Source organism: Paralichthys olivaceus, chromosome 7 (genome assembly GCF_024713975.1).
Source record: "Paralichthys olivaceus isolate ysfri-2021 chromosome 7, ASM2471397v2, whole genome shotgun sequence".
Classification (NCBI taxonomy): domain Eukaryota; kingdom Metazoa; phylum Chordata; class Actinopteri; order Pleuronectiformes; family Paralichthyidae; genus Paralichthys; species Paralichthys olivaceus.
Window position 1 is genome coordinate 18735311 of NC_091099.1, and position 18663 is coordinate 18753973.

The 18663-nt window shown below is 43.2% G+C and overlaps 1 protein-coding gene across 5 annotated transcripts in view; it reads right to left on the reverse strand.

Moving 5' to 3' along the window:
• plxnb2b (plexin b2b) overlaps positions 1–18663 on the reverse strand; it is a 127497-nt gene that overhangs the window by 83838 nt on the left and 24996 nt on the right. The window lies entirely within an intron of this gene.

The following is an 18663-nucleotide window of genomic DNA, read 5'->3' on the forward strand; positions in this document are numbered from 1 at the left end:
GAATTATTGCCATTATATACAATATATGTATATATAATAAAGATAACATTCAAAATGTATTTATATATATAGCACGTCATTACCTCAATGTCAGGATATGGTAGAGACTTGTACCAGATGAGGACACAAGATGAAAGCTTGGCATATATTTGACAATAAATAATTTTCTTCAGTATGTGAAAATCCATACCCATTTTCATGGAAAGCTGTCATGGGCAGGCGCACACTGACCATCCAGGCATGCCGTCTTTAAGCCGCACTGCTTACATGACAAAAACAATCACGAAGAACCAACAAAAACCCCTCTGAATACATTCAACAAGGCAGTCATTTATTGGTGTCTGGCAAAACCCAGAGGATCTCACCCATGACAGGCTAGACGTGTCACAACAACCACACTTGCGCTTGAAGGTGCCACAGTGTAAACAACACATGGGACAAAATCCCATTTTGCTATGGTGTTTAGGTGTCCTTCATGTTTGTGAGATAATGCAGTAGACCTGTATAGAGAACAGGGTGTAAATAGGTTTCCATCACATTGTCAGGAAGCACTCCGCATTTCTTTGCTTTTACTGAAGCTCATGTCACACACAGACAAACTACAGACCTCATATTGCACAGCTACGCATCAAATTGACTGAGTCTGGAGTCTGTGTTTTTAATACAATCAGGGAGTACGCTGTTTGCAAAGAACATAAAATTCACAGTTCAAATGAGGCACTAGCTTCAAACAAAACAGACATGAGTGGCTAAACAAATCATTGTCAGCAACTCATATGCATCCCAACATTAAAGTAAATGAAACACAGAGGATTTGGCTGAGCCATTTCATCAGCTTTCCACTGAAACAGCGCTGTTAAAAATCACAGAAAAACACACACACCACTTTACAAGCCAGATGGTTAAAGTACATTAAGACCTAATCTCAGCGGGGTTACACAGGGAACCAAAGAGCATTGTGACTGGTTGCGGAGGAGGTGGGAGGGTGCGAGATGAGTGGGAGTACGCCAAGTGAGGAGTGCGTGCCCTACAGGCTCCTCTTTAGTAGATGGTCCATTGTGGTTGACTGTACAGATCGATAAATCCTGTCAATAAATCATTAAGCAATCCCTATGCTCCCGAAATAACACAGGGATCAGAGTGGAGATAAGAGCATGGATCAATGCTGGACGGATGAGAGGACGGGGCTGCCGACAGAGGCTGAAGAAAGGATGAAAGGACGGGGCACTGGTCTCAATGCAAAATTGTGAAAGGGTTGTTTCACCCAAATCATAAAAATATATGTATTTTCTTATTTGACACTGGTGCACAGATTGTATAAAATGATGGACTATACATCTCCGCTTCGTGACTATCCAGAAGTGAAGCCAAAAAATTCCAAATACAACCGCTGTCAACTTTTGCATTTTGGGTCTGCCCAGTAGCGCTTGTGGTTTGGACCCCTGATTGCAAGGTCCGGCTGATACACATACTCAATCAATCACAAACATGATGTTCCACCCAGTTTAAATGAACATGGAGGAGGCAGGGTTTATGACCCATGCTGCAGCCAGCCACCAAGGCTCAATGGAGACACTTTGACTTCACTTTTGGGAGCAGTCACGTCATCCATCATTATATACAGTCTGACATTTGACCCTCACCAAAAATCATTGTATTCTTTTTAAGGTTACAAGCAATAACGTAGTCACCCTTATTTGCTTCCTGATAGCGATGCAAGTTATGTATTTATGATAGTTCTTAGTATCGACAGAGACTATACCAATGCAGAGCAAAAACGCTCATGTGGACGAAAATCATTTCAGTTTTAAATAAAAATAAAAATAGTTCATATGGATTTGGATCTAGCCAAAAGACACATATGACATAATAACCCCATTTAATGGGCTGACCGCATGCCTACTTGCCTCATTAAGTTTGTCTTTAGGTTTTCCTTTATTGTATGAGTTGACTGATGTTATCAAGTCATCTTTCAGGCTGAAGAAAATAATTTTGTATTTCTTCTGTTGTCACACTGAGGTCAGAACTGATTAAACTCAGTATCCATTAAAACATAGCTCTATGTTTAATTACTCAGATCACATTCATAGTCCAAAGTGCCTTGCTGACTTGGACTTAGTAGGACAAGTGAGTTTGCCACAAAACTGTAGATAAAGCGGGAATTGATAAATATTAGTAGCCAAGGGGTTAAAGGTCAAAGATGTATGCTGTCTAGAAAGGATTCAATTCTAACTCTGAAAACAGCCACAGGGACTGCTGTGTTAGAAAAGTGGTTCAAATGACTCTGGACTTGCAACAATAAAAGGGACACGCCGTTTCTGGGAAGTCACGCTGCTGTTGTCATTTTTCACCGCTGTGAGCACCAAAAACTAAATTTCCTTCACTTCCACCGTTTTAAGGTAAGCAGAGAAACCTCAAAACCCTGGTACATGAAACCAAAACAATCTGAATGTCTAGAAACCACAAAATCTGCTGCTTTAAATATAATGTGGGTGAACTGAGCCTTAAAACAAGAGCTCATGTGAGCAAGTTACGATGTAGGTATGGCACTCAAGAGAAGTACCTTTATGAAACTGGGCAGCGAGGAGGAGGACTTGGCAGTGTGAACTGAATGAGGCTTTGTAGCAGTAAATGGGAGATCACAGCTGGATAGAAATCACATAATCCTTTTCTACTCAGGCTTGTGATGCCTTTATTGCCTTTTTAAAATTCCCTAATACAGATCATTCTGTCTGGTTAACTCATTAACACCAGTACTTATCTGAGGAACCACTTTAATGGTGTGCATTATTCCAAATGCCTCTGGGCTAAAGTACAGCTACGTGGCATTTACTTTAAAAGATGCCTTCTATCAGATACGTACGTAATTACACAAAACACAACACTATGTTGACTAATGCCATCATAAAGCACTTAATCGTATAGAGGCGTTACTATGCCTGGTCTAATGCCTGTCTATATAGCCAATATCGCTGTAAGCTCATTCTTATGACTGAGATCCATTCATAATCTGGGTGGTTCTTTTTTAAAAGGTCAACACCTGGTATTTATCAAATTCTCTCATAAAAAAGGGCTAAACATTGATTTAGGATCATGGCAGTTTCAGATTCCCTCAGAAATGAATTTGTGCTTCATATATATATATGTCTGTTCACTTGGGAGGAGGAGTCTATGATCACACTTTCTCATTATCAACTGTAAGCAGGGCTTATATTAAAATAAACAGAGCAGGGGGTAAAGCCTAGGGACTGGAGCTTCCTGCCCCCTGCCTGATGCCGCTGTGGGCCCTTCCTGTCTGGGTGCTGAGGCCAGGCCTGCCTGCTGGGGGACCCGACTAACAGTGTGCAGAGGAGGGGAAATACAAGAGGAGGGGGTGGCAGAAAGCCATAACACAGATGCTCCGCCCTAAAGAGGAACAGCATGTCAGCCCCGGTGGACATCTGTTCTCACAGGTGTGCTCACCCAATGTGATTAAGATTGGCGCTGCACACTGCACAAGCAGAGCTGCACTGGTACACCGACACTGTGGGTGCCGGGGCACGGGTGTGAGACGTGAGACGTTTGCTGTTGTTCTGGGGCAGATGGAAGTGTTGATGAGAGTTTGAGTGAGAGAGGGAAGGAGCAAGTGGAGGAGAAAAGAAAGAGATGGATGGAGGAAGCCATGGGAGAAAAGTTCAATCGGCTTATTCGCTGCACACAACTGTTTAGAGGGACACACATTTGAAAGAGTGGAATTATTCTGAGCACACGCAGATTATCTTGTGCTGTTTGATACTTAAAGTGAGCGCAGAGATCACATGAAAGGATTGCAGTAAACCACTCATGGGAACGGCGTTTTAAAAATACCAGTGCAATTCAGAAATGGGCAAAATGTTCTTAGACTAGATGGTCTGAAAGGGAAACCATTCACCCCCAACAAGAGAAGCCTATAGGATGTAGGTGGGCAGCGGTTTTGGCAGAACCAACATGGCTAGTACCCAATGCTACAATGCACCTGCTTCCATGGCAACCAGAGGAGGGATTGCTTTCCCTTGTGGCAGCAGGCCACTTCATGCTTTAATGTAAAGCGACAACTTGCCAGAGTTAATTTGTGTGTCGTCAAAAAAAGTCCCTCGAATAGAATTTATGTAATTTTATTTATTTATGTTGCCCCACCTTTTCACCCTCCATCCCGCCCCCACACCACTGGTGCTGCACCATAATTCTCCAGTGGTCTTTTTAAGAACTTTCAGCTGTTTTTTCGAGTGATCTCACTCCTGTGAGTAGTACGAGCGAGGCAGCGACAAGAAAATCTTTAACGAACGAGAAAGCAATTCCATTTCACAGCAGCGAGGAAGCTAGGAGGAGGGGCGGCAGAGTCAGTCACAGGCTTTTAAAGAGAAATGGAAGCCTTGGATAAAAGCTGCTCACCCCAAGATATCGCTTTTTTAAAAAAGAGGAGCAGACAGACTTAACACCAAATCATCCTGCTGTGCGACTCAGGAGCTTACCTAACACTGACAACTGACAGGAAGAGTGCTATACTCAATGTGGCTTATTAGCATTTGTGAATATCACTTTGCTTCTGCCCCCAAACTTCTTAAAACCTCTATCTTTGACAAACAGAGCAACAGCATCTTTTACAACAGCAGTGATTTAGAATAAATAAAAACTAACATGAATCCTTATGTGACTACCAACAGCTTTGAGTTCTGTTTTCATCACGTAATGTAGTGCTTTAACAATGCTGCCCTGTGAGTCCTGTTGCTGTAATGTGGGCTGAAGGGAAGCCTTCTATCAGAATAAGAATGATAGATGTGTACATACACCAGGCAGTATTCAGAGTCAATGCTGCTTGCTGTGATATCAAGCTGCTGGGAGCAAACATATTCCATTAGCCAGTGTGGGATATATTAGAAACCCTGATCACACATCCAATCCACAGCCCTGATTCCATTATCCATCCAATCGTGTGCACCCCCACTCTCCCTCCCTGCTTCCCCGCCTGTCAATGAAGCAATGGCAGACATCGCTCCCACAACTCTGCCCAGCTCCAATCTGCTCTCGCTTCCCATGTCCTGGCAAGCATCACTCAGCGAGGGGTACGACTGCTCTCAAAAGCTAGATGTGAGAAATGTATATATTTGTAAGTGCTAATACTAAGCGGCACAGACTGTTGGGCCAGCACCAGACAGATGGTTCTGAGAGAGGCAGAAGATCAGAGAGATGCTCCATCCCTCCCTCCCTCTCTGTCCCCATTCCTCTATTACTCAGAGAGAAGGCAGTATCACAGCTCTGCCTGGCACAGAGGAGCCTCGGCGTACAAAAGCAGCCTTAATTCCCCCAATAGTGGAATCAGCTCACTCTAACAAGGGTATCAAAGTGGTTCATCAATGAGAGGATAGTTAAAACTACCAACTCTCAAAAAGCCCACAGGGCCATGGGTTCTTGGGGTGTAGAAGGATAAATGGAGGCACATAACAGGAAAACAAGCAGCTAAACAACACAGAACAAAAAGCAGTACAGTAACAGTTTTGGAGAAACAGAGCAAGAAAGCCCTTCTCACATTTGTAGCAGCGCAACTAGTGAAATGGAAATACTTGAATGAGACTAGTTTAAAGACAGAATTTGCCTTTCCCTGTGTCCACCAAAAACCACTGCCAGTGCAGATTCACTGCTACAATAAAATGACAAATTGGCTCAAATTATGAAGCCAAAACACTCTGAAGCAAGAGTAATGTGTGAACTAAGGAAATGACTGACTGGGGATTTGTGTCACCATGGGGACAGAAATGGAGGTCCTCATGGGAAGAGTCTGCTTTTTCAAAGCAGTTTCAAGATTTGGTTTTAGGGTTACATTAAAGATCTTGTTACGGTTAAAGGGGAATTAAAGGGGTATTTTTCAACCAGTGCCCTTTTTATAAATGTGGGTGTGTAAATGCAGGGAACTTAAAAAGACTATTGGATTGAGCAGATCGCCTCTGCCAGCAGCAACAGCAGTGGCTATAATATAATCTTATGGGGCAACTGCAACATTCCATGAAATGTCCACTAAAAGTGCTTTATCCACCAATAATAGGCTCAAATTTTGAGTTTTTGCTAAGGGTCTGGCAACATTACTTATGCCTCATAGGCATTTAGTTGAAGCGGTTAAGGTTAGGGTAACCAGCGAGGGAATGCATTATGTAAATGGGGGAACAATTATAGTGTTGTTATGCTACGAAAATGGAAAACGTTAGCAAGCAAATCATGACAGCAATGTATCTGAGAAGCAGCATGCGGAAGTGTTTTGGGTTCTATAATGTAGACAGAAAAGTCAACAAACATAAGGCTATATGTCGACATTGTACAAAGTAGCTGGTTTACTATTTAACAACAAATCACGTGTTAGCTTTCCACCCAAGTGAGGCAGCAATGGATGCACCATGGACAAGCAGAGCCACTTCAAGTGTTAAAACTCATCTGACTCTGGAGTTCAGCAAGTGATATTTGAACAATTTGCGTGTCAAATTCGTTTATTCTTGATTATTGGACAAAGGGATAGCGCAAATGTTTATGTGTGTGTGTGTGTGTGTGTGTGTGCGTGCGTGCGTGCGTGCGTGCACAAGTGCGCAAGTGCTTATGTAGGCCAGATTGTCTCCTTAAGAGAGCGCAATTCTTCTCTCTTTGTTTGGCATACATTACCTTTACACTTGGCTCATTATGATACCTCACGGGAGGCCAGGGTCAAGTAAAGTGCCGAAGAGCTTAACAACACGCACACACCACAGGAGGCAGGGCTTCTCAGCAACTAAACCACAGACACAAACTGATTTACTTTTACACACAACGAGAGACAAATACAACACCTGCTTGACTAGGGCAGGCATTGTGTGTGGGCTACTTCAGCCATGATTTCCACGGTCGCCGTTTAATAGACGGGACACATGTACAATAATCGACTCTGCCTCGAGCGCTGCTTCTGTCTTTCTCTATCTATCTATCTATCTATCTAAAACTCACAAATGGAATGTGCTGCGATTCACCCACAGTGCAAAGAAGTCAATCAGGGTTGAAGGCGCTATGGCAGGACTGCCTCCACACAGAAAATATGCTGCATGGACTGCTGGAATGAAAGGGAGATCGAGCAAGAAGCTGCCAATTGATTGCGATTGTCACTGTTCAGATGGGATAGAAGACTCTCTTTGTCTGACTATGCTCTTCTGACCTTTATCAGGCCTCTGAAGAAGGCAAACGCTGCCAGGCCAAGAGGGAAATGGAGTGTCTGTTTTGCGCTTAACACACTGCTCACAGATTGCCGGGCTGGCATGGTGTAGTGGACACAGACTGTCTGCCAACCTGGGTGTTCTCCGCCCTGCCCGACCTTGGTATCATTGTGCCAATGTGCCTACGAGGGCTCCGTAACACCCGGTCCTAGCCTAAAAAACATTGAGACAAGGCTGGAAAACAGAGACTGGCTCCAGGCACAGAGTTCATTAACAGATAAATGGCGGGGGGTGGGAAAAAACAGAGAGATGGGAATAAATGACGAAATGACAACGGACAGAAGATACAGGGAGAGGTTGGCAGTCGTCCATGAAAAAGACAGCTGGCAGCGACATCCTTCACAAACCTGGCGACGCAAGTGGTATGATGGAGGCAACCTCCAGAGACATGGAGAGAGGAAGAAAGAGAGAGATGAGGGGTTTGGGGGAGGGGGGGTTGTTGCGGTAGATAACGTGGCTTTGGTCTCCAGACTCCCGTGCTAATTAACAGAGTCCTACATACAAGGCCCCCTGCCTGCCTCGCAGCCTGGCCCTGGTCTTCGGTGGCTACACAGAGGGACGGATCATGAGGAGAAAACGAGTATATGTGAGTGTGTGAGGAAGGGCTCGGGGGGGGAATGTGAGGAATGAAAGGGGATGAAAGGTGAGGCAAGGTCTGGTGGCCTTGTCTGAAGGTGAGTCGGCTCCCCCGCCATCCCCGCAGCCTGGCTCCTCTGGCGGAAAGAAGAGGGGGATGAAGACAAATGAGTCAGAGCTCGGGGATGCTGATCAGCAGCCGAGACGCTTACCGGCTAGTTCACTCTGTCGCTCAGCCCATCAAGACGGAATAAGTGAGGGAGTGGGAGAGAGACAGAGAGAGAAGTGAGGAGGCCAATGAGCCGGCACTGGTCCAGTCACAACACCACAGACACAAATCCAGGTTCTGTACCATTAGCTCCAGACTGTCATAAATCAGACAAAGGCAGGCAGCAGGACAGAGCGAGAAGGCCAAACAAAGAAGTCAAAAAGCCACAGCCACATGGCACTGTTCAGACAACAAGGGGCGGGCAAACAGCAACCTCTGAACAGACAAAACATTTATAACAACACAAGGCAGCCTCCACATGTACCATATAATGGAAGAGCTGGTCACAGTTAGGCTGGTTATCTAACCTTGATGCTTATTGAGTTCTAATGTGTCCACTGCAGTGATTACTCAAACTGTTATGTCATAAAGTTTGCCATGAATGCTTTGTCATTTTTAAATCTTGTTTATTCTTATCTTTGATAAAATATCTGCCTATTTCACTCAGAAAACTTAAAAATTTATTTTACCAAATTTTACTTGTTCTTCTGCCATTACTTTTCAATGGTGTTGCATCATTTTACTTCTTCGTCTTTTTTGTTCGGTTTATTGGCAGGTGGCAACTAACGTCGAGGTGCATTATCGCCACCTACTGGATCTACTTCTTCTTTCTTCAGCCATCCACTTATCTGTTGTCTTTAATTTAAGATTGTGTATCATATGATTTGATGTCTTTGATTGTAAATGACATTGTATTGATGTGCTTCTTGCATTTGATGTGTTGTATTCTTGATTTTATTTGTCCTCTTTATGAAGCACTTTGTAACAGCTGTATTCAACTGTACTGTAGAAAAATTATTATTATTGTTAAAATAATTATATTATTTAGATGTAAAATAATTGTATGCCTTCATTATTTGATTGAATGCAGAGAGGTGACAGTAAAGAGATGATGAACAAAAAGAAACCCCAGCTGGACCTGAACCAGAGATGTTGGGGTTCATGGTCAGTGCCTCAAACCTGTTGGAGCACATGAAAATGTGATATTTGTATTTGCTTGTAGCTGCTTGTGTTTATAAAGTAGAAAAAATTGCATTGAGAAATTTGGAACATAATTTTAAATGAATAAGTAGGTTTCTAAAGCAGGTTTTTGTCACTAAGCTGTGGTATCAGCACTGATTCTCTGGTTCAAACCAATAAACCACCTTTAGATCAGAATAAAATAGTTTTTTTTAAGCTACTTCACACAAACAGCTTGTAACTTCAAATCCCTGCTTTTGTATCTCATAAAATCCTGCATTAACATATGCATGATCCAGATTGTCCTGGTGCTAGTACACTAGACATTAAGTCATTAGGATTTTGTCAATGTAAATTGTGATCCTCGATTAAAACATGTGGGCTAGTGTTACCATTTGGTAATGGCAAGCGTTACTGGAGCAAAAGCCTCATTAGCATTACTTCATATAATAGCCTCATCATGGGATTTCCTAACCCAGATTTCAGCCACACCCAGCCCAGGCATGTTGTCTTGGCATGCACCATACTGGCACATAAACAACACATCTGCCTCCCTCCTCTCAAAATGAAACATATATATTGTATGATATTGCACTTGTTTGTGTGTATTGCATGTGTGGGGTAGAGCAGTGCATAGTTTAGTGTGTGTGAAAAGATTTGATTCCATGTCAGAGTGTGTCGGAAGTATAAGGCTCCAGATTGGCACAGACTGGCAAACTTGGTTTGCAGCAAGTTCTGCAGGCACGTGCCAATCCCTACCTCACACAGCAGCACACCACAGGGGGCTGAACACTTCTAGCCCGCGATCCAATTAATTTCATCGCACGCCACACATTTCGACATGCTAGGAGCGTAAGGAGAGGAAGCGGAGGTTTGAAAGGGGTGGAGGTGAGTGCTGAGGCAAGTGGGAATAACTGAGAAAGTGGAAGTGGAAGGATGAGCCAAGGTTGGGGAATCTTAGAATTTCCCATATCTTGCATTTGAGTTTCTGCACAGGGAGAAGAAAATGCAATTACACGTGCCCTCTCAGCCTTTTCAGGCAAGTATGGTGTGTAGAAGTGAGCGGGTAGTGGTGGGGTTTGTGCCCTGTGGCAGTAAGCACTCCCATGCTCTATGCTAATAGATGCTTGTTCTGCATTCTAACAGGCATTCGGTGGCACAGCTCTGAGTGCGGAGCAGCAGAGGGTGAGCACAGACCATCAGCAATATAAGAGGGGGGGCGGGCCTGCCGCCTCATGTCTCCGGAGATAGTGGGAAATAATGAAAACTCTGCTGGGACTTCAAAGCAAATGGCTGGTCATTTCCTGCGGTGATGGCTGATACCGGGCCTACATGTTCAGGCAACAAGCACGTACACACTTAGTCACACATTCCAGACAGGACAACCCTCTTCCAATGATCACCACTTGCTTTGATCGTATGGCAGAGAGAAGAAGAAGGAGGAACAAGTGTTTGGTCCAGAATATATTTGAAAAGCCTTTGTGTGCGGCTGGCAGAACCGTCTAAGTGTTTTAGCAGTGGCTACAGGGTCAAAGCTTACGCAATGTGGGTGTAATGTCAGAAACCAGATTATGATGGTAAAGTTCGGATTTTTACAGAGTTTTGACATTTAAAAATGTTGTCACAGGGTAATCAGACATGTAAATACTTATTTTGCATTACAGTTTCTTGGCAGATATATTGGCATATTATTGCAGGGAAAGTACAGATATCATTAATAACATTAATAATGGCTAAATGCTTGATCAACTCTTACTGCTACATTTAATCCAAATGTCTATTTGGTCTATTACGTCACTCGTTTCAAATCTCAATTACTGTAAAATCCTCCACTTCCACATTTTCTACGCCATTTAAATTTATTTATTCTAAAGAAGCATTCTTTTCACCAACTCCTACTTCCTTTTTCTCTAGTTATATTTGAGGTAGTCAGGAGTGTCAGATCCCTTTTTGTACGATCTCTTCAGTTTCCCCATGATGTGTTGGGATTGACATATCCAGTAGTGTCTGCTACAATTTACACTGTTCAATTTCAGAAAATGTAAGACTGATGATAAAGGATTAAAGGATGAATGAATGACTGAATAAGTGGATAATTTTAGATTCACAGTTGTTGGGTGGTTTTTGATTTATGGTGTTCTTCCAGCTTCTATAATCGTTATCCGGCTGGTGGTTGTACTTTGTGCTGCACATTTTGTACTATTCTCCCTCTGAGAATAACAGAAAATGCAAAAAACCTGTTAAAACTAAAAAATCACTCTAGTTTGCAAAAAAAAGATGAGGATAGTGTCAAAAAAGCCGAGAGAGAGATGTGTGCGCACTTATCAGAGTGGTAATCTATGGGGGAAGAGAGAGTTTGCACAATATGCAAACATAAACAAGTCTGCTGTGGTAATTTCTGGCCGATCCCATTTCTTATCATACTATCTAGTTCTGTTATTAAAGCCAGACTGACCAGCAGGCTTTTTGTGATTCTACTTATGTGTGCGAATGTATGCACCAAGAAGCACACTGCTCTTGACATAACATCTCAGACTGTTATGTGCCAGTAAAAATCACCATGAGCACGCGTTGAGAGACAGAGTGAACAAAAAAACACACATCTGGTTCCATTCTGGATGCCTGGAATTCTTCGCCTGCTTGGTTCAGATTACTTCCCGTGCTCCCATGCTGGCTGTGCAAGACAGCAGATAAACTACCCGCTCAATACAATGCCTGGCCTATTCAGCATGCAACTGGAAGGGTGAAGATTGGCCTGGATAGAGGTGAAGCTGAGTTTACAGGCCGTAGCCTCCCTTGTTGCAGACCCTTCCTTATACTGTGTCGAGCGAGAGCAGGTCTTCAGGGGGAGTGCACAGTAAAGGTTCTGCCAGAAGGAGCAGCACCTTAATATGATCCTAACCAATCCCTTAAATATCCACTAGGGATGGCCGTGGTAGCAGAGGGTCAGCTCTGAGGAGATCCAAACCAGAGACAAAGATACAAGGTCAGGAGACCGAAAACCTTGAGAGCACCGGTTAAAGCTGTGCTGCAGCAGAAGCGAGGGCAGCTGGAGAATAGTTATGTTTTAGTCTGTTCACAGTTTGAAATCCAGCAGAAAGTAAATCATTTTTATTGTTGTTTTGTTGCAGGAGCCCCGGTGCCCTGCTATAATGTTCAATTTCAAAAAGAAACATCTTTACACCTTGGGATCAGGTTTCTCTCCATGCCATTCTAACGATAATTCATGAACATCACTTTTCCTTTACATTTCAGAACGCCGACCCTCCTCTTCCAATTGTCCCATCCTATTCTCTTATCTCTCCAGGTCTGATAGAGTGATGTCTTCAGCCAAAATCACCTCGTCTCCTCCGGTTCCCCAGGAGATGGAGTGCCGGGGATGTAGACGATTCAATCAGTGAGAAGTGAAAGAGCAGATCAAAGACAATACGCTGCGGCCCCATTACCCCCAGTCCTTGGTTACTGCTAGCGACGCTTAGCTCGGGCCCCCACCTAATGGGCCATAATATCATTTTACGCCATGTTCCAGCTCTTTATACTGGCTCTAAACATAACTCTGTCGCCAAGGCACAATAAAAACAGATATATTTCTTTATTACTCCTCACGAAACATATCGCCAGATCAGAGCACCACTGCAAAGGAAACTAATATCTACAGGAACCTGCTCTTTTCCTTGGCTCATTTAGAGCAGACGCACAGTTGTTATTACATTGAGCTGCACTCTCCCGGCCTCACCTCCCCATGCCGTTCACTCACAGGGTAATGGATGTTTTATTATAATCAAATGAATACAATATCTTCACCATAAATAGCCTACTTAAAAAGCCATTTTCTCTGCCTTGCAATATGTCTGAATGTCCATCACGCCTCAAGCAACAAGATGCCACATGTTTAATTCAGACCCGATGCAATTTGCCTGTCACGTGCTACTGTATAGGTGAAAACAAGCAACTCATCTTCCCTTCGCTCAACCTCACGTCCCCGAGCTGCCCGCTTCCACTCACCCAATAATCACACTCCGCACTATCTTGCATAAAGTCATGGGAGTCACCGGCAGGTTCATTACTTGCATGATAGCAGGAGGAGGAAATGTCACCTGGGTACTCGGCTTTTGAGGCTATTCACTGTTTCCATCTCAGAGAGCAACTGCTGTGCTTGTAAGTCTTGAGCCAGATGAACAGAATTTCACTTTGGCGAGGGCAAGTTATTATCCGCAACTACGAATCATCCTCTACATAGCTTATACGGTGCCATTGTCCTCCACCCTATATATCATCGGGTCTGACCAGCCCATTTACACCATGAGGATCTGACAAGAGATAAGCGAACATTCGGGCATGAACATGTGTACCAGTGTGCGTGTGCATGTGTGTGTGGTAAGATGGAGCAGAAGGGGAGTTGGGGAATCCAATCTCTCACACAGAGGAGCAGAGACAGGCGGGCAGATATGCTCCAGGCCCAGAATAACCCCGGCGGTATCCATGAATGAAATGACAGGATTACAGGGGTATTAGAAAACCTGCTGAGATGGTTGATAATGCTGTTTATGGTTGGGCGTCACAGTGCCTGTGGGGAAAAAGTCAAACTGTTTGACTAATGAAAATATGGACAAGCTCTTCCCGTACTCACAGAGCAGAAGATTCAAGGCCATTACTGTAAACAAGGACAGAGACCCACTTGTTTACGGGAATGTTTTTCTTTTAGCTACTTGATGGACATTAACAGAAATTAAGATTCATGTCTTTGGCATTATTGTGGCTAAACCTCTTAAAATTGGGGACAGGAAACATAAGCCCCACTATCCTGGTTAAGAATGGGATTATTGTTGTGTCAACAACCCCCATAGATAATAGTAATTACTGTCCTTGCTGCAGCGGCATCAGAGTGAGGCAACTTCCCTTGCTGACAGCTTGGTCCTAATTACCAAGAACCACCAATTACTGGCTCCATTTCATTATTTATATTGCTCAGCACACCCAAATAAAAAAAGACTTCAGTGACTCTGTGCAGTCACATCTCTGGCAGCTGCCGGGAAGCATCCGCAGGACCTGCTGAATCATTTGCTCATAGTTTTTTCCTTACAATATACTGGTCAGCATGCAAAAACTTTGTAAAAACTGGAAAATAAAGCCAAACTGAGCTGACTTTACATCCTATTTTACCAGCCACCAGAAGTCATTTAACTGCACAGAAACTCCATTATCATCATTTCTCTGCCAACAAAGATGCAGAATCGATTCTGAAACATCAGCCCTGGAGCATTTTAACTACTAGAAAAGTTTGCATATTGTATCTACATTCATTTTTCATTCATGCACTGCGAGCTCCATGTTAGAATAATAGACTAATTTGCTGCCATGTAAAAAAAATTGCCTCCAAAAACAAGACAAAAACACATAAAAACACAGTTATTTTTCTGGCGAGTGTATTCGACCATCCGCACACACACTGGCTTTCGCAGATGTTTGCCATCACCTTCTGCTGCCAAGTGGCGTCCACTGATGGCTGAGAGGAGGGGAGCGGGGGTTCTGGGGTGTGAAGTTCTGCTATTCCTGCTCCAGTGAATTCTGCAGAAACTTGGCAGATCATTGTGGAGATTTGTATGTCTGTGGATTTGACATGAACCCATTTGAGAGGCTCGTCTGGAGTCTGTCTCTCAACGTGTCTGCCCTTAGCGGACCTGAATGTTTAGCTTATGTTCCATATAAAGTCTGACGGTCACATTTCTCAATCCGCAGGGTGCAGATGGGTGATTAACTCAGTCTTACAGTGTCATGTGAAAGACAACCATAACCAAACAAAAGTATGTCTCTAACTAAAGCACTTAATCCTCAAAAAGTGGAACCATACAAAAAAACATGTGCACCGTCTATACAGATTTCTGCAATCATACACCTTGTGGATTGATAAAGACTACTAATGATTCAGTGCAAATTCAAACAGCAGCTCCTGCCCAGCGAGCTATAAACCATGTAAAGCAATCACATTCCACAAGGACGAGCAGTCTCTAAAACACAATTAAATATGTACAAACAGGAATCTACCGTGGCAATCCAAAGCGCTTAGCATTTAGATGACAGTTGTGAGGGGCAGGCCTTATTTGCAGGGGCTGGAGAGGAGCAGTATATGTGGCCCGGAGGCCGGATCTGTTCCAACTGTGCCCTGGCAAGGAACACTCAGCCTAGTCAGCCTCGACAGCTTGGATATTCACAGGGGGCGATGGAAAAATGGAGGGCTGCAGCACCATGTTGGAGTTGGCGGAGCTTAGAAGAGGCAGAGAAGGGGTGATGAGTCAGGAACAAGGTGCTTTATATTATTTTGGTACCACAAGGACATGGCATTTGCCATGTTTGATGAGAAACAAAACATAGGCTATATCGATGAAAGCTTCATGTCAGCATTGGCCTGCGGTGATAAAGTTTATCATCTGGTGGGAACGTCTGGAGGGGGGCGGCAGCATTTGTAACTGCTTTAACACATTCTGAAAACACTGCAATACCTCGTTTTGGTGATGATGCATTTTTAAGAGCTGGAATCAAATTATAGATTTATCGCTGTGGAGTAAAAAAAAACAAAAAAAAAAATCTGGGGGAAAAAGCACAGAAACAGAGAGATCATGCAGTTTTTTTTTAATGCTCTTTCTTTCCACTATGACCTGACTATAGCTATGGCTTTAAGATTACGTGACTCCTTGTCATGTGACAGATCATCGTGACACTTTCAGAGTTTCCATAGATCTCAGGGTTAAAGTAAGGACGATCACTTTGATTTGCTGTGACAAATGAATTTTTCACTCTCATCTCTGGGGATGCATAGTTAAATTCTGAGTCTTTCTGAATATCATAGTGAGGACTTTTGATGTTGGACAGCTCTCTCCTCACTTGATTAACCTGAACCAACTTCAAAAGTGTCGGTTAGGATATTGCCATCAGCAATATTGTAAACAAACGCAGAGCCTTTCTCAAAACAATATTTGCTACGAGCCTCCTCTTTGAAATATTGTGTCAAAGGTATAACTATCCATTAAAATGTCTTATTTACCAGTTTTTACTATATTCTTGAAACAAACACATTTAAAAGGGTATCTCAAACAAGAATAAAAATGCAAAACTATGTTGTTATGCTGCACTGATTTAAGTTCAAATGCCTGAAAATGGGCACAGCAGATACAAAGGGCAATATCGCACTATTTAACTCATAAGCAGTACAATCCATTCATCTCAAAAAATGACCGACTCCTCCTCGTGTTGTTTACTTCTTGAGAAAAAGCATTGGAACAACAAAGGGATGTAAACAGTGGACAAAACAAAAAATTAAGAGCTGTGAAATTTTTGGATCACAAGTGTAGCTCGAGCACCTTGAGCAAAAGCATCCCCCCCAACCCAGGTTCCATTTATTCAGCACAGGCCAAAACAACCACCTGGGGTAGCCTACATTTCAAACGAGCCATATTTTGTTTATCTTGAACGCCAGCGGGCAGGCTGGCAGGCGTGCAGGCACACAGGACTGGAGGAATATGGGATGGGAAAGTGGAGCGGTTAGAGTTATGACCTAAGCAAACAGCTGATTATGAAGGAGATGAGTGAGGAAAGGAGTTGTCTGTCAAGCTAAGCCCTCCGCAGATGGACGAGCGTAGCACATGCAGAAACCAGCAACTCCAGAGGCTTTGTGGAGGCTTTGGGTTTTAAAGTACACCATGGAAACTGTTAGGGAGAAAGTAAAGAACAGCTGCAACACACAATATATCACATGCAATTACAGATTATTCTTTTTCCTATGTATTATTTGTCCCATCGACTCCTATCACACCTGAAAACACATCACGTGACCACTCATGTACACTGGGCATGCATGTGCTGGTGTACACAGGAATTGTCAAAGATTGCTTGAATAATATCTTATCTCCTAAGCAGTTGTATCATTGCAAAATGCAGAATTTGTCTGCACACAACAGCTGTAAGCAACGTCAACAGGGCCAGCGATACTTGTAATCGATTATCTATGTTGTGTTCTACTCTCATAGCTGAGGCTAATGCTGGTTGTTTTCTTCTGGAAGGGGGTCATGTGATAGGAGCCTGATAAATCAACGAAGGCTATGTCGTGACTAAAAGACCCAATCAGCAAGCAGTTATAAGTGTGTACATCATCTCCAAACATCTTTGTTTCTGCCCGTCCACTAAAACACAATGTTTCCAAACTTTAACCAGCTTAAAATATTAAAAGACAAGTGTGGACAGTAGGCATTTCCGGAGCAGAGCGGATGTGTTTCAAAAAATTGTGTAATTCTGTAGTTTTTCCACTCTTAAGTGAAGAGTGAGAGGAAGATGATTTTACAGCTGTCTATGTAAACCCATAATAGCAGCAGTCCCCAGTCCCCTGAGGATCTTTGTTTAAATGTCCAGTGTTTAAGATTTAGGTGAAAGGGAACAAGTGGCAGAAATTTAAACCTCATGATGTTTTCACTAGTTCTTTACCCCAGAAAAAGCCCTTTATATTTAAATACTTTATATTTACTTCGAAGGGGTCCTCTCTACGTAGGCCGCCATGTTTTTTACATAAGTCCAGACTGGACAAACTAAACACCAGTTTTTATGACAACTGAAGAATACCACAGGTTCTTTTTCATGTTTGGGGGGGTATTCAGCTGCAACATGCAATTTCAACACTAGATATCACTACATTCTACACACTGTACCTTTAATGAGCATAAGTGCAAATGTAATGAACTTTAATATACAAGTCTCGAAACCTACTGGTGTGTAAATACATTTCTGAAAGTATATAACTTATAACAACGTGTAGGCTAAGACTTGACTTATAATTGGACCATTGTTTCCTGACTCACAAACACACAGTGTTGACCGTTTACTAGCCAGCAATGTTCCACTTCTATGAGCCCAGAAACATAAAAGTGTTTTCATAAGTGTACTGTGGCACAAGGGGGCTGACCCTTGCCAGAGTATCTCCCAGGTGAGATGGTCAGCTGGAGCCTGGGTGGCAGAGCTGCTGCCTCACACTCTTCTCCTCACACTATCTGCTCATTCCTTTCCCCTGAGCTCACTCTTGCCCTGCTACCACTACTCTTGTACTGACGGCCAAACAATAGGAGCCAGGATTTCCTTAACAAGTAAAAACTGAGGGCTAAACTAATTAGAGACACCCCACACCATTGCCTCCAACTCCTCCTGTTAACTCAGAGCAGTGCGATACAGCTTGGCCAGGGACCCGTCGTGAGAGAAATAGACTGGATGTTGTTTTTTTCCTCTTTTTCTCCCCTGGATACTGGCCAATGGGGGACCGTGGTAATTGCCCGAATCCCACTGTGGCAAGTGACGAGACAGAGAGTGTGAGGGTGGCACAAGCCAACAGAAGTGAAAAAATGCTGGGACCAAGTGTGGGAATGAAAGTCTATTAGAAATATTAGAGACAAAGAGGAGTAAGCGGAGCTTGGAAAAAAATTGGCAGAAAAGATAAATGTTTATAAGAGGAAACACAGCAGGCCCAGAATCAGGGCAGGTGATTCAGATAGTCTGACCCTGAGGACTCTTTGTGGCGTGAAAACAATATAAGAAATGAAACTGGACAAAGTATTGGGAGTGTAAGTGAAAATAGAA